This window comes from Ursus maritimus, unplaced genomic scaffold (assembly GCF_017311325.1).
Source record: "Ursus maritimus isolate PB19 unplaced genomic scaffold, ASM1731132v1 scaffold_30, whole genome shotgun sequence".
NCBI lineage: Eukaryota > Metazoa > Chordata > Mammalia > Carnivora > Ursidae > Ursus > Ursus maritimus.
Window position 1 is genome coordinate 22423699 of NW_024425564.1, and position 24038 is coordinate 22447736.

Genomic DNA, 24038 nt, shown 5'->3' on the forward strand with positions numbered 1-24038 from the left:
GCGGGGCCTTGGGGGGTGGGGGGGGGAGGACAGGAGAGGAGGAATGTGGTGTGGGGACACGGCTCAGCCGGCACTGTTCAAGCCAAGCTTTTGAAGAGTTTGATTCATTTTAGAAAGCAAACAAACTGCTGCAGCTATCAGCAATCTTTTATTTTGTCTGCAAGAGGAATGCCTCTCCCGCGTGGGCTGGGCACCGGGCGGTGGTGGAGACACGGGCGTCCACCCTTGACGTGCCGTGTGCAGTGTGGACGGCGCGTTCCTTTCTGCCCACTGCTGTTCAAGCCAAGCTTTTGAAGAGTTTGATTCATTTTAGAAAGCAAACAAACTGCTGCAGCTATCAGCAATCTTTTATTTTGTCTGCAAGAGGAATGCCTCTCCCGCGTGGGCTGGGCACCGGGCGGTGGTGGAGACACGGGCGTCCACCCTTGACGTGCCGTGTGCAGTGTGGACGGCGCGTTCCTTTCTGCCCACTGACGCTGAGAAATGCAGAGCAGCTCTCTTCCTCGGAAGAAAAGCCAAGGGGGGGGGGGGCCCTGCTAATTAAGGAGCATGCCCGTGACCTTAAGCCTCACTCACTCACACCGCGGGGGCTGAGAGATGTTGGGTGTAAGTTCCCATCATTGGCCTTTGTCCTGGCACCCGTGACTTCAAACGAGGCGGTGTAGAAAAGGGGGTGTTGCAAAGGTTTTCTTGAGCTCTGGTGCCTGTGGTTCTTGTGATTCATGCTCTAACCAGCCTCGGGAGCTTCTGGTCTTCCGAAAGGGTGGTGAGCTGGGGGAAGAAGCAAGGTTTCTGCTCTTTCTGCCCCTAGAAGATAGGGGCCACGTGTTCCCCAGCTTCAGCTCTTACCACCTCGAAATCACTCTACATCTTCAAAAGCCATCTCCTGGGCCGTTCTGGTCACCAGGAAAACAAATTTCTTTCCTCCTCGCCCAGACAGGGCTGTGTTTCTTCTCTCCTAAGCCCACCCTGGGACTCAACTTCCCGCTCCTCCGTCTCTCATTTTTGCCCCTAATCTCTCATATCCTGCTCTCTACGTGTACATTTAAGTCTTTCTCAACCGAAATAGAGAGCCACAGCTCCTTGTTCAAAAACCTGGAGGCCAGACGCGTGTGGGATTCCGAATATTTCAGATTTTAGAAACAGATTGACCTATCCCCCAGACTACTCAGTTCCCAGTGGGACTGGGGCCAGCCTCCCATGTGCAAACTCATTCATATTTCGGCAGGAAGATGTACGAAGACTCATGCCAAGTGGGGTAAATGAAGAATACGCATTACCTTGGGCCAAGCCAGGTCAGGTTTTGCTGCCAAATGAGTTGTGAAAGAACTCGAGACTTTCATCCTTCATAGCTGTGGATGAACGAGCTTGGACCACTAGGACATTCTAGTTCCTCTGGACCTTCCCTTGGGCACCTCTCCTTCCCCCCACATCAGGCCGAGTACTCTCTCTCTTCTGCTTGCCACGACCAGAGGACCAGAGTGAGCAATTTGGAGTCTGGCCTCCCATCTGGGCCTCCTGTCCTCTGCCTCTGCCAGGCACTCTGTGGACCACCATTCAGGCCAGCGCCTCTTGAGCTCTCCATGGGGAATTACCAGTGCTTCCCATTCCCAAATCATCACCAGTCTGTTGTGTTGTAAAATACTTATCAATATGTTACTAGAAAAATGGAGTAAAAAAGACGACTCTTGTCTTCATGATGGAATCCAACGGTATAAAACAGCCCCTGTCTAATTGCCGTCAGGGCTGTGAAGGGCTCACTCTCCACCTCACTCTCGAGGTGGACCTGGGGGGGGTGTGGCCCGGCGGGCGGGGCTCTGCAGGTCACATTTGGAGGAGCCCTCCAGTGCCCACGCCCGGGGCTCTCCTGGGCCCTTTGCCTTCCCTAGCTTCTGACATTCTCCACCACCACCGCTCTCAAGGTGGCCTCCTCGTCTGGCCTCCATGGCCGAGGGCTCTTCCTGTTCTTTCACGACCCTTGCCAAGACCTCAGTCCCCTTTCCCGGCAGGACTTCCACCAGGTTCCACCCTTAACCTGTTTTCTTCTGTGCTTTCCCATTATGTAACTAATCATCTCTAGCGACTTCTATGCTCGCTCCTGGGTAGATGACAATCGCATCTCCTGACTTGTGTTCTGAGTCCCAAACTCTCACTTCCTACTGCACCCAAACAGTCCAGAGGCACATCAATGTTCACATATCGTGATGGTTATTTTTATATCTCAACTGGGGTAGGCCACAGTGCCGAGCTATTTGGATAAATATGAATGTAGACATTGCTGTGAAGCTATGTTGCAGATGAGAATAACATGTAAATCAGTAGACTTTGAATAAAGCAGGTTATCCGCCATCATGTGGGTGGGCCTCATCTAATCAGTTGAAGGTCCTAAGGGACAAAGGTCCCCCTGGGAGAAGGGAATTCTGCTGTAGGCTGCCTTTGAACCTGAGCTGCAGCATCAACTCTTCAACTCTTCCCTGGGTCTATAGCCTGCCAGCCTTCCCTGCAGATTTTGGACTTGTCAGCCTCCACAATCATGTGCCAATTCCCTAAAATCTCTCTCTCTCCATACAGATGCCCGCATGCACTCACGCATGCACACACACACATCCTACTGGCCTCTTGGTTCTGTTTCTCTGGAGAACTCTGGTTAATATATATGTGAACTTCCCACTGAAACAGTGTCCATATCTCACTATTCTATTTCTATTTACGATGCTGCTTTTGTCTCAGGTGCCTAGAATCAAAAGTTCAGACTGATCTTTTGTTTTTTTTTTTCCCTTCCTCCCACATCCATCAGCCACATCAGTTCCACATCCTCCATATTTATGGCATAAATACCCTCCTTTCCATTCATCTGCTAATGAAGACCCCAACCACCATGCAGGCCTGGTCTATCATGGAAGGTGAAGGTGCCCCCTGTCCATGGAGATGGGCCCGAGAGGCTGGCATGTGATTCAGAGTCAACCTGAGATCTTCTTTGAGATTTTGGAAATGAAGCTTGGGAGACAGAGGACCTCTCTTTCTTTTCTTACAGATCATAATCTGCAAATGTATGTTTGGTAGTGAACATCTTTTCCTCAGTGTGCAGAGTGTCTATAGCATGAGAGAGTGAGTCCACATGCAAAAGAAGCAAAAATATCTGGAGTGAAGGGATAGAGAGAACATTAATGCTGTTGTCTGTACCTCTGGATCAAGCCATACCTGATGTTCCTTTTTAGACAACCCAATTCGTAAGGCAATGAACACACTTTTCTGCCTAACCTAGTTGGAGTTGAGCTTCTTTCATTTGCAACTACAGCGTTCCGACTAACCGTCTGCCGGAAAGTATTCTCCTCAAGGGCAAAGACTGTACCTTATTGATGTGTATCTCCTAAATGTGACACCACATTTAGAATCTTCTCGGTCTGTGTGTTGCACTGAATCCCCAGCTTGTCTTTAAGACACCAACTACATTGTGAAATTGTGTGTGAGAGGAGAGGGAGAAATGACAGAAGGGAACACTTTCTGCAGCTCCTCTGATGGCAGAAATAGAATAGAGACTTATGTGTGGGGGACATCCCAGACTGAGGGTGGTTGGGGTCACGGTGGCCCAAATGAGAAGCAGATCCACCCTTTGATTTCAAATTCATTGATAGACACAGATTTAACAATGAAAGGAAACGGGAGACATACTTTTACTACGAAGTGTGGGGTAGCAGTGTTTTGTCTACGTATAGATCCGTATAAATGTTTATATTATATCGCCTTTCCAATTAACTTGTACTTGTTAATCACTGCTGAGATTTCACTCATCCGTCCGTCAATACTTACTAATTGTTCAACAGAATGCCAGGCACCACGGGAATTACAAAGGTGAATAATACCCAGATGTTGCCCTTCCTTCTTAAATACCTATTACGGTAGCAGCCAAGGGGACTTCATGAAGATAAACTTGTGTAGAAAAAAAAAAAATCACACCGTAAAGTTATGTAAGTTTCTATTTTAAAATCATCTGGTTCTAATTTACTAAATTTAATGCCTTAGAGTCAATGCCAAAGTGCTACATTTGATTTATGGAAATACGTTAGCACATTTTTCCATCGTGCTCTTGTACAATGTATTTACCGCCCTTTTGTTATGGTTAGAAAGATTATGGATCTTAAAAAAAAAAGCCCTCTTTATGAGCTTGTGATATTTTATTATAAAATGCCATAAGATGGAATAAGAAGTCTAGTAAACAATAATACTCACTTAGGAGCATTCCACATGGTTTAGCCTTTTTTTTTTTTTTTTTTTTGTATATATATATAAATTTAACAGAGAGGTCTGGAAAATGGATGTTTAAAAACTTGCACTTTATGCCAAACCACTTCTTTTCAGGGCAAACAAGTACTTTAGGGTGTGGGGGGGTATTTAAATGGCAGTCATACTATACTACACCGCTAAGAAAATAATAACGTCAATACCAAAGGATACAGAATGTCATAGACTCAGACTTCTGGAGGGAACTTACCAAATATTCCAGCAAAATGGAATCTAAGAATATGGACATAAGTACCATTGGTGTCCATGGCTCAGGGCCCCGCACTCGCCAGCAGGGCAAGGGAGCAAGTTTTCAGGAGATGCGGGCTCTCATTACCTCCACCCTCTCTGACATGCTCGCCCTCTGAAGAGGCAAAGGTAGGTCTGCCCCAGGTCCTGGGAATGAACCACCTCTATGTGACCTTCGGGGCTGTGGGCTTGACCAGCTCACGTGGTCACAGAAAAATCCAGACTTTGTGTCAACCTTTTCACTGAAGCCTCCCAGACATGCCCATGAAGGCCGCCCTACATCTTCAAAGTGGTATTTAAAGCTTGTGTGTAATCGTTTTGTTCCCGCTTTACCCCGGCTTCGCACAGCTTACAAAAAACGCAGGTTTTACACCTCACACCCACATAAAATAAGATGGCTGCCTAGGAATCCCCCTCCGCCCTGCAGCTTGGCATTTCAGAAACCTCATTTCTCTCAAACAGAGTTTACTCAACTCTTGTAAATGAAAAATGGCAAAGGCCAGGCTGTGGAAATGTTTCCTTTTCAACAGGCCATCTTCACGTCGTGATGTGATGAAGGATGAAGGGGTTCCAGTGGCTCAGAAGGAATGACAGGGGACTGTCCAGCATGGTTCAGGGGCCTCCAACTCTGTCCTGAATCCTCTCCCACATCCAGACAAAGCTTGAGTAGCAAGAAACTCTTCCCTGTCTGGCCAAGACTGGGTCTCCATGCTCCTCTGCCCTGGAGCCAGTGTTCCTGAAGTGAAGGGAACACCATGATTTCTTACTCCTTCTAGAGTCTTTTCTGGAGTGTGTCTCACTTCACCTCTTCAAGTGCATTTATTTCTCACTGACCCTCAGCTCAAGCATCACCTTCTCCTTGACATGGACTCCAGCTGGCCTCTACTGAGGAGTCCTTTCCCCCAATCTGTGTGACGCTCACAGGCTGGCATGGATACTGGCATCACTTGTGAACCCCTTGCTGTGCTTTGTTTGGGGACAGTTGACCTTGGAAGCAGGCAATTCCCTATCTGACCTAGGCAATAGCCATTTGTATGTATTGACACACAATTCATGCAGATATAAGTCACCATTTTAAAGTGTACTATTCCGTGGTTTTTGGTATACTTGCAGACTTGTACCGCCATCATCACTAATTCCAGAACCCACTCCCCATCAGCAGCCTTGTCATTCCTCCTCCCTCCCAATCCTGGCAACCACGACTAGCAATCTAATTTCTGTCTGGCAATAGCAAATTATAACTGACTTCATGAATTTTTTCCAGCACCATTCCAAAAGCTGCCACCAACATGGGATTGCTCATTAAAATTTCTGTATACATCGAGAAGGATCGCTTTGGTTGTGTGAACACACATACATATTTAATACTTGCGAGGGAATGCAGAGCGATAACAACCAAAAAATGGTAATTAAATACAGAAAGGGAAAGCAAAAGTTGGGCGTGGAGAGTGTTTGGTGAGTTGGAGAGGGTTGGGGAGTGAAGGCTTTAGAAAGAGAAGAGAAATACTGTCTTACAGGGACAGGGAGATTATTCTCTTTGTATTTACCTCGTAGGGTCTTATCCTGTGCCAGATACAGCCAAGCAAGCCCGTCATCTAATCTGTAACAGTCAGGCAGGAGCCAGGAATCCTATGCGATAGATAAGGAAGGAACCTGATGTTCAGAGAGGGGAATGCCCTGCCCAAGGCCGCACAGCAAGGGTTTAATCAAAGCTTGCTGGTCTCAGATCCCATGCTCTTAATACTTTGTTATATCTTTTGAACACTGTATGTGTATGGATCCTCAAACTGGTCGTAAAAAGGTACCCTGATGAGGCAATTGCTCTTCTCCGGAAAACAGCCAGACAACAGGGACAGGTAGACATTTTCCCAGCCTGCACCAGAAAGGGCGCCAGCTGTTCTGTCAGGCTGCCACGGTTCCCAGTCTCTGTGGCCTCCATGGAAAAGCCATTGGAACTTCTGGCCTTTTGCATCCCTGAAGCCAGTTTCGTCCAGAAGCAGCTTCTTCCAGACCTCAAGACCAGCGCTCTGGCTGGCACCAAGCCTCCCAAATGCCAGAGCTCCTCTGACCTTCTCCAGCTCTGGTAACTTACTTGTTGGGAGACAGAGGCCCCGTCTTGCCCCCTGGGTGGCCCAGCACAGGGCTCTCCCTGATGGGCGGGTCTCCGAGGACTCAGACGAGTGTCTTTGCAGTCTCTCTTGCCAGCTCCCTGCTGTCTTCTCCACCTGAGGAGGGCTCTGCCCTTCTCGCTTTGTTTTCTCTCCCCAGGCAATGCCCCCACTCACAATACCTCCGGCCGCCTATCCACACGCTGATGACTCTCCAGTTTTCATCTCTGGGATGGGTAATTTTATAGGTTAACTTGGCTGGGCCACTCTGTCCAGATATTTGGTCAAACATTATTCTGGGTGTTTCTGTGAGGGTGTTGACTTTTGTGGGTGGGGTTCACCTAACCACTTGAAGGCCTGAATACGACAGAAGGCCTACCTTCCCTGAGCGAGACAGATTTCTGAGGACTGCCCTTGGATTTCATCTGCAGCACTGGCTCTTTCTGCTTCTCAGCAGATTGTCCTTGAACTTGAATGCTTTCCTAAGTGTCCCCCATCTGATGTTGGCCTAGCCACCCTCCACGAGCCATGTCCTTCAAAGAAATCTCTTTCTATAACTGCACACATACCATTGGTTCTATTTCTCTGGTAGAGCCCTGACGAGTACAGTTCTGGAGACTGAAACCCCAGTGTTCATCTGGTTACTGAATATCCTCATGGTCACGTCAAGTCACGGACCCCCGGCAATCGTTCATCCTCAAGAGCCCCCCAGAAGAGTAGCTACACATCCAGCTATGGTAGCAAGCCAGAAAGCTGGCATCTCCCTGACCCAGCCGACACCCTATCGCTGGTCTCCTATTTATGCTTTGCACGTATCTTTCAAACTATCCGCGTCCCTTTGTACTCTCTGTGCCCAGCTGTGCAGATCGGGCCACTTTTGTCCCTCCCCTGAGTCTCTGTGCTTCCACTCAGGCCAACCACGCATTTCTCTTTTAAAATGGCCAATCCGATGATGCTCCTTTGATGCTTGAAGGGTCACCTCCCAATTTTCTCAAGAAAAAGTAACAACACAAAGTGACACAAAACATAAATCTCCAACGTGACCTGTACTAGTGCTTCTCAGACTTGGAGATCAGAGACGTGCACGCCCGTCCCGGAGCTTTTGTTAAAATGCAACTCTGGGGACGCCTGGGTGACTCAGTCAGTCCACCGTGCCACTCTTGATTTCGGCTCAGGTCATGATCTCAGGGGCCTGGGATCCAGCCCCGCATCGGACTCTGCACTCAGCGGGGAGTCGGCTTCAGGATTCTCTCTCTTCCTCTGCCCCTCCCCCTGCTCACTCTGTCTCTGAAATAAACAAATCTTAAAAAAAAAAAAAAAAACAAAAGCAGCTCTTGTTCCATTCGGTAGCCTGGGTGGGGCCTGGGGGATCTGTGTTCCCAGCAAGCTCCGAGAAGGATGGAGCTGCCGTCCATAGATCACTCTTAGAGTGTCAGGGGCTCAGAGGACACAGCACAGTGGGGCCTCTGCCTGCCTCTCTGGTCCCCCCCCTTGTGTCTCTCCTGGAATGCAGAGGCTGCAGTCACTGGCCTTTTCCAGCTCCTCTGTGCCGCACACAGCAAGGCTGACAGCACTTTCCCTCCTGACTCTCGCTCAGCGTTCAGGATTCATCGGAAACATCACACTGCTTACTGTGTTGCAGCCCCCTGGTTATATATTGGCACTGCACGCTGCCCTTGTCCCACAGTTCACCACACTTGTCACTGCTTGTTCAAAGTCAAGCTTTTTCAGGAGGTCATAGGCGCATGAGGGCGGGCACCAATTCTGTTTTGTTACCGCCGCATTGCGGGGTAGGGATTAGAGCTGGGCACCTGGAACTGCATTCATTCGTTCATTTTTTTCTTTTTCACTGAATCACCGATGGGTCAGTTGGTCACTCAGCGACTATTTATTGAGTCCTGTAACATTAGATTTGACTGTGAGTGACAGAAAAACCCGAGGACGGGTTTAAACAAAGCAGAAGTTAATTTTCTTTTCATTTATGAAGAGTCTGGAGGCAAGCAGCCCAGGACTGGCGGAGGGCTTGATGAGGTCTGCAGGGACTCAGGCTTTCTCCAGCCCACGGCAGTGCCTGACGCCATGACCAGCCCCTGCTGGTCTTTCTCCTAAATGGCCATTGTCCTTGGAGATCAGAGACGGTGCCAGGTCGTAAAATTTTGCAGAATGTTGGCTATGGATGAGAGTTAGAGCCCCAAGACAAGCATAGTAGCCAAACCCTAAATTTAATTTGACACACCATGAAGACAATGGTATGCGAGCCTGGCCGGAATCTTCACCTGCCACCCTCCATGGGTTTCCTTCTCAAGGTGGCCTCCAGGATCTCCCCTTTTCCTCAGCATCTTATGTGTGTCCTTAACACACCGAGGAGGAGAGAGGCTGCTAGTGCCTAGAATCATCCCGAATCTACCAAAGAGCTTTTTGCCGCCAGTCTTATGCTCTTAAGTGCGTGCTGACGTTCACCCAGTAGGGATCCCTCCTCCCCCAGGTCCCCAAGAGAGACCTGTTAGCCACGTCCAGTGACACTTTTCAAATTTGACAGTCTTGGTCCCCTGCGGGTGTGTTGGGGAATGCACTGTGACTTTAGCTCTGAGATTCTAGAAGCTGCCACAGCCCACCATCCCCCCACCCCCATTCCTCTGAGCACTGAAGCATCTTTCAACTTTACCATTCCACCACGTTTCAAAGTTCTCATTTGCAAATCAATTTCATAAGGCCCCAGGCTCAGTCCCCTGGTTAACAACCTTAAAATGGCACTTCTTGCTGGATTGAGGAATAAAACCACACACCTGCAAATTCCTTACTAACTTTAACTCTGATCTTTAACTGTGAGTCCGTGTGCCCTGTTCTAATTTCTCTAGGTACTGTGTCTGGATCTCCCACCTGTGGAAATGTCTCCAGAGGTTTCCTGCTCTAAGCAGATTTAAGGAGATGATGCATTATATGATAGGCGTCTCCTGAATTTGGATTTTAAAGGAATAAAGGTGTTTTGTTGTTACGGTTGCTGTTTTGCTAAAATCACCTGTCTTGGTCTGCTGCCCTCTGTTAATGGGATATCTATGATGGGGACATCTCAGGGAGATGAGTGTTAAACAGATAGGGACATCGGAGTCCAGGGTAGTTAAGTGAGGAGCTCAAATATAGGCTGTAGGGGAATAGCTACCTTCCTTGTGAAGAAGTTATGTCCAGAAGCACCTTCAGCTTTCCTGGTTCTCTCTTGCCTCCCAGGCGGGCGGGACCCATATTAGGTGCCCGGTTTTGGAGGTGAAAAGGCTGAGGCCTGTTTATTTTCTATAGAAGTGATATGGCCGGGCAGCAGAGCCCATTCGACCCTGATTGCAGGCTTCCCGATTTGTGTCCCGTTCCCTCCCACTCAGTAGGTACCAGTGACCCGTGAAAGTCTCAAGCCTCAGAGACAGGCATTCACCCCTCCAGGGATTTAGGGGCAGAGCTACAAGAGGAAAACAAAGCAAAACTGGGAATCGGCATGGTCTCATGGAAGAATACAGTCCTTTTTCCGGGTGTTTCCACAAAGAAATGACCCTTTGTATTCTAGCTGCCCAGAAGCTTCCACTAATTTCTCTGTGGCTCAATTCCAGGGGTATGTTTGCCGTGGGCTCTGTGCTGCTCTCTGCCTCAACATGAGTGTGTGTGTGTGTGTGTGTGTGTGTGTGCGCGCGCGCGCATGTTCACGCCTCAACATGAGCCTGCGCGTATGTGCGTGTGCGCATGCGTGCACATGCGCATGTTCGTGCATCTCTTTGGGTGAATAAGCGTGTCTGTCTGGCCGGGGTGAAGGGCACAATTTTCCTCTTACCTCCAGCGCTCAGTGCACATAATGCCTTTCCCATACCCTGCGCTTCTGCTCAGCCCCTTGGTTGGAGACCCTGTCACTGATTCCTGTCAACCACAGGTTGCATTTTGCTCTGGGCCCTGCATGGGAGCCTCGTCTGCCACTGTAGCCCCGCCCCTGCTAGACCTTTGGCTCAGGTCTGGCCCGGGAGGCTTGGCAGTGGCAGTCAAGGCCTCTCCAGAGACAACTGGTGTTCTCATTTTCTACCAGCCCGAGCATGTCATGAACTTTCCGGCCCAGTGACAGCTGAGAATACAGATGAGCACAAAAATCAGAAAAGGTCCTTGGAGGCTCTTGGAGGGTGCCAATCAAGTGAAGGAGCTGTAGGCTCCTTTTGAAATATCGGAACCAGCTCGTGTCTCTACCTCGTGGTAACTCATTTATCTCTGCTTAATTGGAATGCGTCAGCAAACCTGTGCTAATATAATTCTCTGAGGGTCTGAGTGGCCCAGTCTCTGCCTTTAAAGGGAGTGAGACAAATTAACACATGCATATAGGCGCTCCCTGCATCCCCCCCCCCCCCCCCCCCATCACAGACACACACTAAAACGTGATTCACTGCAAATTGGCGTTAAAGACCCTGGAAGTTACGGTTGACCTTTTCCCAGGCCTCCTGGAAGCACCCCTTTCCATGGTCAAAGAAAGGCTACAGAGAAATAGACATCTTAGTTCCACGTCACTTACACTCTTTAATTGTGCAGAACCTTCTACACATACAAAGCATTACTATCTTAATATGCAAAGTCGGAAGTGACAAATATTGAAGAGAAACTCATTCCTAGCCTGGCCAAGTTCTGTTTTCCAAGAAAAAGCTCTGTCTCTCAAATACATGGTTTGTTTTCGTGTGTAAATTGGTTTTGTACTCTGGGTCAACATATTCCTAAAAGAGAGAGAGAAAGAGGGAGAGAGAGGGAGGGAGAGGGAGGGAGGCAGGCAGGAAGGAAGAAAGAAAAACTAGAGACAGAGGTGATAGGAATACATCCCCACCCCACCCATTCTTTTGGAAAACTAGGCTTTGAACGAGATGTTTTTAATGATTACTGATGGTCACCTAGGAACATTATCTTCTGGGGAAACAGTAGGACACAGTAATTTTTACGTTTGTCTTAATGATCTAAGATCCTTGCAAACAGCTGAGTCCCGAGGAAGCCAGGACATGTTCTTTCAAGAACTTGTAGACAAGGATCAGGTTATGGTCAAAGGAAATGCTCTGACTTTAGTCCTAATAAGTTCCCATTTAGTTTCTCGTCCAGCCAATGTCCTATTTTGGTTTTGTCACATTCACACATGTGTGCGGTCACTCAACTCACAAAAACTTGTCACATCAAACAGTTTTAAGTCTTGTTAATAATGATTTAAAAAAAAGTCTCACTTTGCAGGATTGTAAGGGAGGAAAAGATGTAATGAAATCAGATAAAACCTCCTCACTTACAAGAATCTGGCCTCCTCCACTGAGGTTGCGGGGAGTAAGTTCTCTGTAGCAGTTGTGATTTCTGAAGGACGAATTTGATCAAGGTGGACGGCTAGTTCTTCACTTTTATGTCCTCCTCCCTGAAAAGTCCTTGGTCTCCAGGAAAATTGCTGGAGAATATATGCTTTTTCCTTTCCATGCACAACCCCATGCTCTGGGACTAACACATGTGATGGTGAGTTACATCATGAATGTTCGTGGTAACTTATCTAAAATGCTCAAAATTGGCGTCCGCTTTTCCACTCTTTTAATGTAAAATTTTGTGTATGGGAAACTATGGTATTTTTTTTTATTTTTTAAAGATTTTATTTATTTATTTGACATAGATAGAGACAGCCAGCGAGAGAGGGAACACAAGCAGGGGGAGTGGGAGAGGAAGAAGCAGGCTCATAGCAGAAGAGCCTGATGTGGGGCTCGATCCCAGATCGCCAGGATCACGCCCTGAGCCGAAGGCAGACGCTTAACCGCTGTGCCACCCAGGCGCCCCATGGGAAACTATGGTATTATTTTAGAATATAACTCTAAATCTTCTGTGGGAACATTATAAAAACTATCACCAAAGTCTATTCCATCGTCTTGAATGTAATAGGCAGTGACACGGGTATGCTTTGAGTACATATGTAAATGCAACATCATCCTAAGGATGTATGCAAAGAATAAAATAGATCCATCACTCTCCCTTTCAGACAATGGTGATTCAGGCAGTGACGTGATGCCATATTGAATAAACATTGAGGAAGACGTAGATTCATCTGATTATTTTGTACTAGTATTCATTTTTTTGTGGATTGTCGTTTGGAACCACCAGTTAATATCATGGCATTGTCAACCATATGTGAAGATCATGTGGTTTAAATAGCCAAACTATGAAAAGAGCCCAGATGTCCGTTGACAGATGAATGAATAAAGAAGATGTGTGATGCATAATGGAATATTATGCAGCCACCAAAAATGAAATTTTGCCATTTGCAATGACGTGGATGGATCTAGAGGGTATTATGCTAAGTGAAATACGTCAATCAGAGAAAGACAATTATCATATGACCTCACTGATATGCGGAATTTAAGAAACAAGGCAGAGGATCATAGGGGAAGAGAGCAAAAAATGAAACAAGATGAAACCAGAGAGGGAGACAAGCCATAAGAATCATAGGAAACAAACTGAGGATTGCTGGAGGGGAGGGGTGTGGGGGAATGGGGTAACTGGGTGACGGACATTGGGGAGGTTATGTGTTGTAATGAGCACTGGGTATTATATAAGATTGATGAATCACAGACCTGTACCCCTGAAACAAGTAATACATTTTATGTTAATTAATCGAATTTAAATAAAAAATAAAACAAAAAAATAAAAGCATGTGGTTCAGGTTGTTAGATAACATACAGGATGACCAGTTGCAGTTGAATTTCTGATAAATTATGAGCAATTTTTTTAGTGTAAGTATATTCCATTTAATTTGGGGGACATGTTTATATAAGAAAATATTTGTTGTTTATCTGAAATTCAAATGTACCTGGGAGTCCTGCATTTTTGTTTGCTAACTATGACAACCTTACATGCAGAGAACCAGTGTTACTGTCAGGATAGCCATCTGAAACAAGAGGAGAAATCCCACTGGGCCTCAGAGATGATAGTAACTTCCCTATAGAAAACACGCATAACATCCCTAGTTTTTCTGCCCCCACCAAGACAGAACTTCGTCCCATCTCCATTCCAGTTTCCTCTCTGAGAGGCTGAGTGGGTGGAATGTCACTGGTAATTGAGATTATTCCTATCACCAGAGTTTTAACAAGTGGCATTTTGGTTTAACGAGTATTTATTGAGCACATACAATTTTGCAAAACAGTGTGCTAGGCTGAGTCTCTTTTCTCAAGGAGTTTAGAATCCAAAATGAAGAGTAATGTGTTGACAACTGATGCTGATTCAAAGCAGTGTGGGAGAAGATCCAAATAATGTACTACGGGGATGAATAAATTCTACGAGGAGTGGGAGATGAGAGAAGAGTTCAGAGAGGAGAGTGGGTGAACTGGGCTGGCAGGGAAGGAGGATTCTTGATGGCCAGATAGAAGCCAACAGCCTCCGATGCTGCAAAGATGGAACCCTCAAAGAGACAGAAATAGGAATGTGTGGTCAGAGCCCTTTTCCACCCCAGGAAGGTATAAGTCATTCAATTGTTTGTTGAGGAGATCTTTATTAAACACCATTGAACACATCAATGTAAAATTGCAATTGTGCAAAGAGCAATGAAGAAGAGACGTATGGTCCCAGGAAGGGTAGTATACGAGGAATGACCTAGTGAGAGCAGTTGGACATGGCATTTATGAGGGAGGCAGTGGTTGAATTGAGCTCTGAAAAACCGGGGTGGGGGGTGAGGGCCAGGGAGGAAGAGGATATAAGACAGATAACATAATATGTGCCAAGGCCCAGTGGCAGAGAGAACCAGGGAGCATTCGAAGAACTGAAAGAAAGTCGGTGTGTCTGGAGCATAGACAGCATGGTGGGATATTATGCTTGAGAGGGAGTAGATAGCAGGTGGATTCATGCAAGGCATTTTGGAATCCTTTACGGAATTCTATCATAACACCCTGAGCCCCGTGGAGCCATTCTATGCATTTAAATACGAATGTAACATAATTGACATTGAGTGTGAAAGAATCATTGGCTATACTGGTGCGAAGAGACTGGAGAGAAACCAGGGAGCTGTGAGGACACCAGTTAGGAGGCTACATTAGTGATCTGGGCAAGAGTTGAGGGCAACCCAGATCCCCCTCCTTCCTGAAGACTTTTTCTGCCTCATTTTCAGAAGAATCCAAGAGGAGCAGCCGTAGGCCTCCCATCGGCATGCCCACAGGATATCTGGGTCCTGACGGCCCAGCAGAGTGGGAAGAATTCCGCACGTCACTGCGTGTCGATACTGCTAGAGGTAGACACAGGGTATCCCCACTGAACAGTGGCAGCTCCTCAGAGTCCCAAGTGGATGTTTCAGGCCTCAGAGGAGCAGGGACATGCAGGCCAACTCAAAAGCCAGCTGGCCTTGGCGGTTAGGATTGCCTTTCATATGCCAAACTCTTGACAAGGTAGAGCCCCAGCTGCTCCGGCTGGAGTCTTCCTGTCGAGACCTTCAGAGTCCTAGCACTTTTCTTCTCTCGTTAGTTCCTCTCTTCCCAAGTGTGCCTGTGGCAGGAGAGAGGAATGATTCCATGACTCTTGGAACCTCTCCAGCCAGTTCTAAAAGCATCAGGCACCTCTACTGTGGTTGGCCGTATCCACCAATTACCAAGCGTAGGTGGTATCTCTTCAAAGGTATTCTTCGGTATTTAATTCTTGTATTATATGCTTGTTACAAACCGTGAATTTGAAAGAGCCCCTTCAAGTATCTTTTTAATATCAACACGTATGAATTGGTGTAGGTGACATCGTGTGTCGCGCACACCAAGAGCAGCCCCCATGTGGGCGGCATATTTGCCGGCTGGCCACTTTTATGCATCTTCCAACTTTACCACAGGCCAAACCTCCCTTTGAGTAGCATTGGTCAACCTCTGAGTATGTCAGACAGATGCTCACGAATGCCAGGAAAGAAGGCAAAATTTGTAAGTATAATGGCTCAACATTGACTCTTAGGCCCTTGGAAAAATGCAAAGTATGACCATTGGACTCCTGGTTCCAGACCAGTCCTATGTTGGGGGTTCCATCAACCATGTGGATCTTATTAGAGGTTAATAGACCCTTCAAATGGTGTAGCCCAGAGTTTTTCAACTTTGGCACTATTGACATTCTAGGTGGGATAACTCCTTGTTGGAGGGCTGTCCTGAGCTCTGTAGGGTCTTCAGCAGCATCCCTGCCCCCCTCCCCATTTTGACAACCAAAAATGTCTTTAGACATTGGCAAATATCCCGGGAGGGCAGAATTGCCCCTGTTTAGAACCCCCGTGTACTCTACACTCCTCATTTATCTAATGAGAATCAGGACCTGGAGAAGGAAGAATGCCTTTGGAGGGTCCACAATTCTATAGAAACAACCCTAGAAGGAGCCCTCGGGTCTTTGGAATTCTAGCCTGGGTCTGTCTCCACAGCCCCCCAAAGCAGACTGTTGTTCTGAACCATGTCGCATCTATCCCCTCTAGACACTGCTCCTTATCCCTTCCCTTCTGTTCTAATGTCTTCTTTCTTGCATCCTGTTGCTCCTGAGTTCTGCCTGGAAGCACTAAGATATTTGCTCAATTGAATTTCGACCCAACAGAAGAGCAGGTCCCAAGCAAAACTCTAAACAAGATGAGAACTGAGGGTTTTCATGTCTGCGTGGTCGACAGCACAGCAGAGCACCGGGCACAACACAGATGCCTTGCGTGCATGTGTGTGTGTGTGTGTGTGTGTGTGTGTGTATGAAAGAGAGAGTGTGTATTTTAACTGAGTAGCAAAAAAGTTATCTTTTTTATTCCTTGTCTCCTATTGTAGAGAGTAATATCTTGCTCATGGACAAGTGTCCTTCTCCCCATCTTTTGCTTTTAAAACTGATTCACACAGCCTTTTTTCACACCAAGGTATAAATAACTGGTAATAACCGCAGATGATAATTTTCTACAGAGTTGGCATATCCTGAAAGAGGAAACACACAACTTCCTGTAGCACACAACTCTGGACCTTTTTCTAAATGAGTTGTGTAATAACAAAGTCCAAAGCGAACGCAGACAAACTCCAATTTCATCGCAGCCTCTCACAGCACGTACAGCACTCCATTTCTTGGTGTCACGGTGTAGTCACAGGACTCAGAGGCGGTGGAGTGCCCTGGGGGGCTTACCCTGGCCACGCTGCCTGCATGCTAGCATTTTCCTCATAGGACAACAACGTGAGAGCTGGGCCCCAGCACCCCAGATGGGCACTTCCGTAGAAGGTGTGAATGTTCTTCTCTGAATTTTACTTACAGCAAGCCTCACTTAATAATCTAACATGTTTGCTATCAAGAATTTGAAAGGAAGTGGTTTTGTGGGTTTTAATGCATTCTTTATGTCGAAGTTTTGTGTCCCTCAGTTACTGATGCGAAGAAGCATTTTGGCTATCTGACCTGCTTTGGAAGCCAGTTGGCTGTCTGGGTTCTGCTCCTGGCCTCTGGGCGGAAGGTTATAGGTTCTGAACCACTTGCGGCCGTGCAAGGGGTGATGCCCCCTTGGTGACTGTGCCCACAATTCCTTCCCAGAGTGAGTGTGAAGCTCAGTGAGGTCATGAAGCTCTCGGAAGGGGTGATGTCTATTCAGATCGGAGGACATGGAATCATAAAGCGTTCAGGGCTGAAGGTGCCTCAGAGCAATGTAAGGCTGGTGAACGTCTGGGGGAGAGGTTGGTGATTTATGACTTCATCGGCTTCTGGCATTGCTGATGTTACTTCTGTCGTAAGACGAGCTAGAAGAGCTGCGATATGAAACCAGAAAACGCACACATCGTTTCTCTTTGTGGGCTCTTGGTGCTGCTGGTGGTGTTTTTGGGGTCCAGTGAGGTCTCATGGTGCAGGATGGAGGGAGACCTGGAAACATGACCCCGATCTGGGCAGTGCGTGTGAAGGAGCCTGGCATGGGAAGGTCAGGAGGGAATCGTGGTTGGCCTTGGGGCGATGCCAGTTGGGGCGTCCCTCCTCACCCAGTGACCTCGGGTGAGCTGAGCAGCCTTACAAAATAGAACCTTCTGGCAGCATGAGGGCTCCTCCTGCCGCCTTTGCTCTGAGAGCCTTGCACAGAGTGCTCTTTCTGCCAGGAAGGTATTTGTGGAAGGCACTCGCGACCTGGAACCTGGTTACTTAGAAGCATTTCCCAGTTAACCTAAGTATAATGATCTTTCACCCCCGAAGGCCAACTTGGAAAAGGGGCAGAAATGGTTAGTTCCAAGTTTTTTAAAAGGCAAATTCTGGGGAATTAAGTATCTGATCATAACCTTGAGACCAACAGGAGCCCACGAAAGCTTGATGTGATAGGGTGAACTTTGAAGGTGAGTTTTAGTCCTGCCCCTCAACCCCAGCCTTACAATGGCGTGCCTCTGTGAATAATGTTATGAGTACATATTGTAATTTAATCTTAGAGCTCTAGGCATGTATTACTATTAGCAAAATCAACTGTATATACACTGGAATTTTGTTTGTATGCTCTTAATCAAAACAAACAAACAAAAGACCCTACAAAGGGAACACACAGACACATGTGGTCTGAAACACATTCCCTCACCTTCCCTGGGGTTAGAAAAACAAGCCATAACTTTAGGAATAATCAACATAATTTCTGATGTGCCAAAAAATAGAGGTAGATACTGTTTTAAGATAGACTGAGCAAGTATTGATATTAACCAGCCATTTTTGCATCTAGGATGAGGACATTGAAAACAACTCTGACACGTCAAACCTTTGAGAGATCAGGTTGGATGGTCACCTAAATGGTGTGGTGGTAGGAGCGCAAGTGCAGTGATCGGCCCTTTGAAACACACTAGCAAAAACCAACAAACAAAAAAATCCCGTAGAAACAAAGCTTCTTCCTCATCTGCTTGCCTCAGTGCCAGAAATGGTACCATTAGGATTCATTTAGCTTTTCCTTTTAAAACACAGGTAACCCCATGAAAGGGCATTAAATCGTCAGTAGTCACTTACATTGTGGAAATACTGAGTTCTTTGTATTTCTCCAGGCCTCGCCTAGTCAACCATGTGTATGGAAGAGGGTTTCGTTTTTGTTTTTTAAGATTGTATTTAATTATCTGAGAGAGAGAAAGAGAGAGAGCATGGACACGGTGGGGGGGAGGGGCAGAGGGAGAAGCAGACTTTCCGCTGAGCGAGGAGCCCAATGCGGGACTCGATCCCAGAACCCTGAGATCATGGCCTGAGCCAAAGGCAGACGCTTAACTGACTGAGCCACCCAGGTACCCCCATGGAAGAGTAAAATAGGAGGAGTAATAGTAGTGAACAGATAGAAGATGTACTTCGAGGAGCTTCCAAAACACCTTCTTCCTCCTTGCAAATCTCTGCCCTAGCACGCCAACACTGTCCTGTGACAGAAACACTTGGGAAGGCAGTCCTAGAGCGAGGTGGACGCAGAATCAGCTGGAATAGGCTTCAAATCCAGACTCTGCCACTTGGAAGCTGTGTGCCTTTGGGTAAATTGCTTAGTCATTCTAAGTCTCAGGTTGCCCATGTATAAAATGGGGTCAATAATATTTATTTCACAACGTTGTTGTCAATATTAAAATTGATGATGAATGTGGTGTGCCTGGGTGACTCAGTCAGTTAATCATCTGACTCTCGATTTGGGCTCAGGTCATGATCTCAGGGTCATGAGATCCAGCCCTGTGTTGGGCTCCACACTGAGCATGCAGCCTGCTTAAGATCCTTTCTCTTCTTCTCCCTCTGCCCCTCCTCCCGCTCATGTGTGCTCTCTCTCTTTCTCAAAAAAAAAAAGTGTTAAAAATTGATGATGAATGTAAAGCCACACAGTAACTGTTCAATACAAGGTGAGGATTGCAGAGCTGGAGGAGATGGTGATTTCTTGCCTCGCTCATTGCCAACCCAACTGTGGCCTTTGAGCAAAGGACCGATGGCAGGAGCAGTACAAGTGTCGGAATATGAGGGGCGGGTCCTAGATACCTTGAAGATCCTGGGGGTCTGGAGGTGGGGACGGTGTTGACGAGGAAGAAGATACAGTCTGCTAGTCACGGAAGACAAACTATTTCTCAGTTTTTCTGGGGGTGGGACTTCTTCACGCCTTCCATCAAACATTCTCGGTGCTGAAGAATATGTGGTCTTGGGGTGTGTGTGTGTGTGTGTGTGTGTGTGTGTGTTGCTGACGAATTCTTCCTGGGGTTGGTGCTAGATAATTTTCAGAATCTGATTGCGCCCTGGTTGGCTCACTATGGGCACAAAGCATGCAATGTTATGTGTAATTTTTTAATTATTATAAAAACTAAGCCAATTTGAAAAGTAAGCTTAGAGGCAGCATGAGATTTGTTGTGGATTCTAGCAATTTTCTTTTTGGCAAGATTCCAGGTGGCTGAGCAACCTAGAGTACCAGAGCAGTGATACTTAGCAACAATAACGATAGAAATCTTTAATAATTCTGATAAAAACTTTACATTTGTATTCATCTTTTCAGGTCTCCTAGCATTTTCACATTCAGTGTCTTAGTGGGTCTGTACAACAATTCTGTAATGTAAGCTAAGTAAAGGAAGTTAGTAGCTCCATTTTATAGATGGGAAAACTGAGTCTTTAGAAGGTTTAGTAACTTTCCCAATAGCGCTTTGCAGAGCTTGGATTAGAACCTGGATCTTTGGATGCTTAGTTTATGCTAGAAGCCAGTACTAGAGGTTAAAACAGCTTATCCATGTTTGAATTCAACGTCTATACAGCCCTTTTTATTTGCCATATATCATATCGAGCATTAGAAATACAAAGATAACTGTGTCACAAACATTGTCCTCAAAGAGCAGTTAAATGGTATCCTTTCTTTTAGAAACTGTACCTAGTTTATAATTTTAATTTTCCTAATTAAAATGGAGACAGGCTGCCTGGCAAGTATGACTATTTTTATGGGAACCATTGGAGAGATTATATGGACACAGGTCATGGGAAATCCAGGATATATGGTGGTTGTTGATAACTTATATCTTGTTTTTATCTCATTTTCTCTCTTTCCCCTTATTCTTGCTTCACTAAAATCCTCAAATAGACAAAGTTTGGGCAGTGAAAGATCACCCTGGCTCAGCAGGGAAGCTCGCAGACCGCCGCGCCATCATTGCTATGGTATTTTGGATTCTTGTCTCGCCCTGAGGATGTCAAATTTGGAGCTCATCTTCTTGGAAGAAACCTCTATCTTTTTCTTTTTCTTTCTTTCTTTCTTTTTTTTTTTTTTAAAGATTTTATTTATTTGACAGAGAGAGAGGCAGCGAGAGAGGGAACACAAGCAGGGGGAGTGGGAGAGGGAGAAGCAGTCTTCCCACTGAGCAGGGAGCCCGATGCGGAACTCGATCCCAAGACCCTGGGGTCATGACCTGAGCCAAAGGCAGACGCTTAATGACTGAGCCACCCAGGCGCCCCAAGAAACCTCCGTCTTAACCACCTCCCCAATTCCTCAACTTAATCTGACTTTGAAGCATTTCTTATAAAGAAATAGACAATCAAAAACCTTATGCGCTCTGGAGAATTCCCCAACATGGAAATTCAGCAGCGAATGTGTGCCTAGACCAGATTTCGCGAAGGGCTGTGGTTTAATAAGGCCCTTTGCCTTGAACCCCCTGGCACAGGTTCTGTTTGCCGTGAGTCGATGGAGCATAAGCTCTGGCTCTCAGATGACCAGGGACGGGCAAGAGGAAATTAACGAGAAACTTCCCTAAAGAAAGAACCGAAGAGGCTTTGCTTTAAAGATTTTCTTTTTCTGCACCTTGAACATTTCTGGCAGCTGTATTGCTGACAGATTTGTGGCAACATTCTTCTGGCCTAGGTAAATGTTTGCTCTGTTTTCTTCTTTCCACATCGTGCATTCAAGAGCGTATGGGTCTTGATTCCCTCCCTGCCCTTAGGTGGAAACACGCAATCTACCCTTCTGAGTGTAGAAGGAAAACATAGACTTTGTTCACTCCCCAGATTCTCTGCTTGAAGCAAGTTTAGGAATTTATGTGTGGTTGGAATGGGGAATTAAGACTATTCTGGAACCTGGCTACCACGCCACATTTCCAATTTGGCTTCAATTGTTATCTCAGGATAGAGAAAAGCGTTTCCATCCACACAGCCCAGAAAACCCAAATAGAAACTCTGGAGTTGAACACAGTATAGATTTGTTAAAAGAATAAAACAATTTAAAGCCTCGCAAATACGTGGAAAAGAGGTTTGCGGGGGAGCAAAGAAGAGCCATAGGCCTGAACTTCAGATAGATGTGGTTTTGTAAATCACGACATCTGCTTTATAAGAAGTCCACAAATAAAATCAGGTGACGTTTTAACATACAGAATTATCCATTAAGTGTAGACCCTGTGCCAAATTCTCACCCAATAAAATTAGATGGAAATGGTCCTGTAGAAAAAAAGTTATCCCATTTCCCCCCCCCCATAGTATTCCTGGTGGTGAAAATCTAGGCTAGCCAATAGTTTAGCAGAGAATCTAAAGGAAATGAACAATAAGTCCTTGGCTAATTTTTAATTCTCACGATTTCACAATATGTATAGCAATTGCTTTTGGGTTTTGAGGCCGTTTTCAAATGATTACACATATGCTTAACGTGGGGTATGTATTCCAGATAAACCATTATTTCAATATTTAAAATCATTTAACCCAGATAATCGACAGGATTTTGAAGCTTTTGTGCGTGTGTGTTGGGGGTGGTGGTGTTGGTGGTGGTGGTTCTGATTAAATGTAAAACAATTCAAAGGAGTTCAAGAGTCTGGTCTGCATGATTAATAGTCTGCAGTGGATATTAGAAATCCAGACAGACCAAAGGCAAAATGCCTTCCTCTCGTAGACAGACTGTATTCTAACCTCCAAGGACTCTGCGCATTTAGTCACTCTCTCAATTCAACTGCCTTTGCCAGGCCCGGCTTCACTGGATTAGAGAGTAGTGGAAAAAAACCCCTCCCAGGAGTGATCGTATCAAATTCCCGGAGTGTTTAATCTGTCTGGCACATGGATGGCCCTCTTGGGCTGTGGAGAGTGCACAGCGGAGAGGGCCGTCTTGGGCTGGCGTGCCGGTGCTTGGAAAGTGAAAGCAGGCTGTTATATTCTCCTCCCCGGCTCGCATTCCTGGCCTTCGACATCAGGAGGCCATCGTTTAGTTGGAATGGAGGAGCGCGCGTTAAGGTCACACGTGGATAGGTGCCTTTCTGCCTGGGGCATTTACACAGGAAGCCTCTAACCTCTCGGGGAGTTGGAGGCCTATCATTTTCACAGAAAGGAGGCTCGTTAGTTCTCACCCAAATTTGAATTTGTGGTTCCTTAAGTCTATACCCTTGAGACACTTTGTCAAGGGGAAGAGCAACCCATTTCCTTCAAAGTAATCCGCGTGGAACCTCTCCTACTCTCTCCGGGTTCAAGGCCAGACTTTGCCATTTATTAGCTCTGACCATGGGCAAATTCCTCACTTTCTCTATGTCTCAGTTTCCTTAGCTTTCAGGGACAATAATAGTACCTCTGTCCTAGGATTGTTGTAAGGATTGACCAAGACCACTTAGCCATACAACTTAAAGCCCTTGCCATGTACGTGAGAAACACTCAGTTAATATTTATAATAATAATAATAATTTTTATTAAAGTTCTAAATCCTGATCTTTCACTTCCTTTTTGGTATTCCCTTATGCATCCTTTCTTTCCTGAACCTTAGAATATGTTAATAGAATTCTTGATACATCCGCTTTATCAACAAATTTTACTAAATACCATTATGTGTAGGATATTCTGTGGAGAGGTTATTTTTTTTTTTAAAAAAGATTTTATCTACTTACTTGAGAGAGAGAGAGAGAGCACGAGCAGCGGGAAGAGGGAGCGTTCCCCACTGAGTGTGGAGCCCCATGCGGGGCTCGATCCCAGGACCCCAAGATCACGATCTGAGCTGAGGGCAGACGCTTAACCAATTGAGCTACCCAGGTGCCCCCTGAGAAGCTTTTTGACACAGTCCTACAACATAACTGTTCTGGCCTTTCCGTGTGCTCAGATGTGTCTAGTAGACTGAAAGGACAGTCAAAATTTGAGGAGGCAAGAGTACACTGGGTGATACTTGAAGAAGTTGGGGTTATCTGCCTTGGAGGATAAGAGCTTACTACCGGAACGTCAGTATGGAATCATGGGATAAGTAATCCTCGGTTATTTCATATGCCCATTTTTGGAATGAGTGGGGATGTTAAGAGTATACAAAGAGGCCTTTTTGGCACCCATTAGTACCTAGGTGCAAGGTGCTCTTAGCTAGGTGCGCCCAAAGAGCGGAACTCAATGGCAGATCCTGAGTGGGGAAATTTAGCAGAAGGAAGATTGGAAGAGACAGAAGTGGTGGCTTATTCAGGGAAGGGGAGGAAGAGATGGCTCTGTACCTTCTAGTTCCCATGGAAAGAGACTGGGAAGAAGGGAAAGAGTGAC

At 46.3% G+C, this 24038-nt stretch overlaps 1 protein-coding gene and 1 long non-coding RNA gene across 4 annotated transcripts in view; both read right to left on the bottom strand.

The window, feature by feature from the left end:
- NEDD9 (neural precursor cell expressed, developmentally down-regulated 9) overlaps nucleotides 1–24038 on the bottom strand; it is a 184650-nt gene that overhangs the window by 54687 nt on the left and 105925 nt on the right. The gene's annotated exons all lie outside the window — the stretch shown is intronic.
- On the bottom strand, nucleotides 330–6159 carry LOC121106076. Its single transcript, XR_005838800.1, has 2 exons — nucleotides 6078–6159; nucleotides 330–771 (listed from the first exon to the last, which is right to left on the bottom strand). It is a non-coding gene; the product is annotated as an uncharacterized LOC121106076 (long non-coding RNA).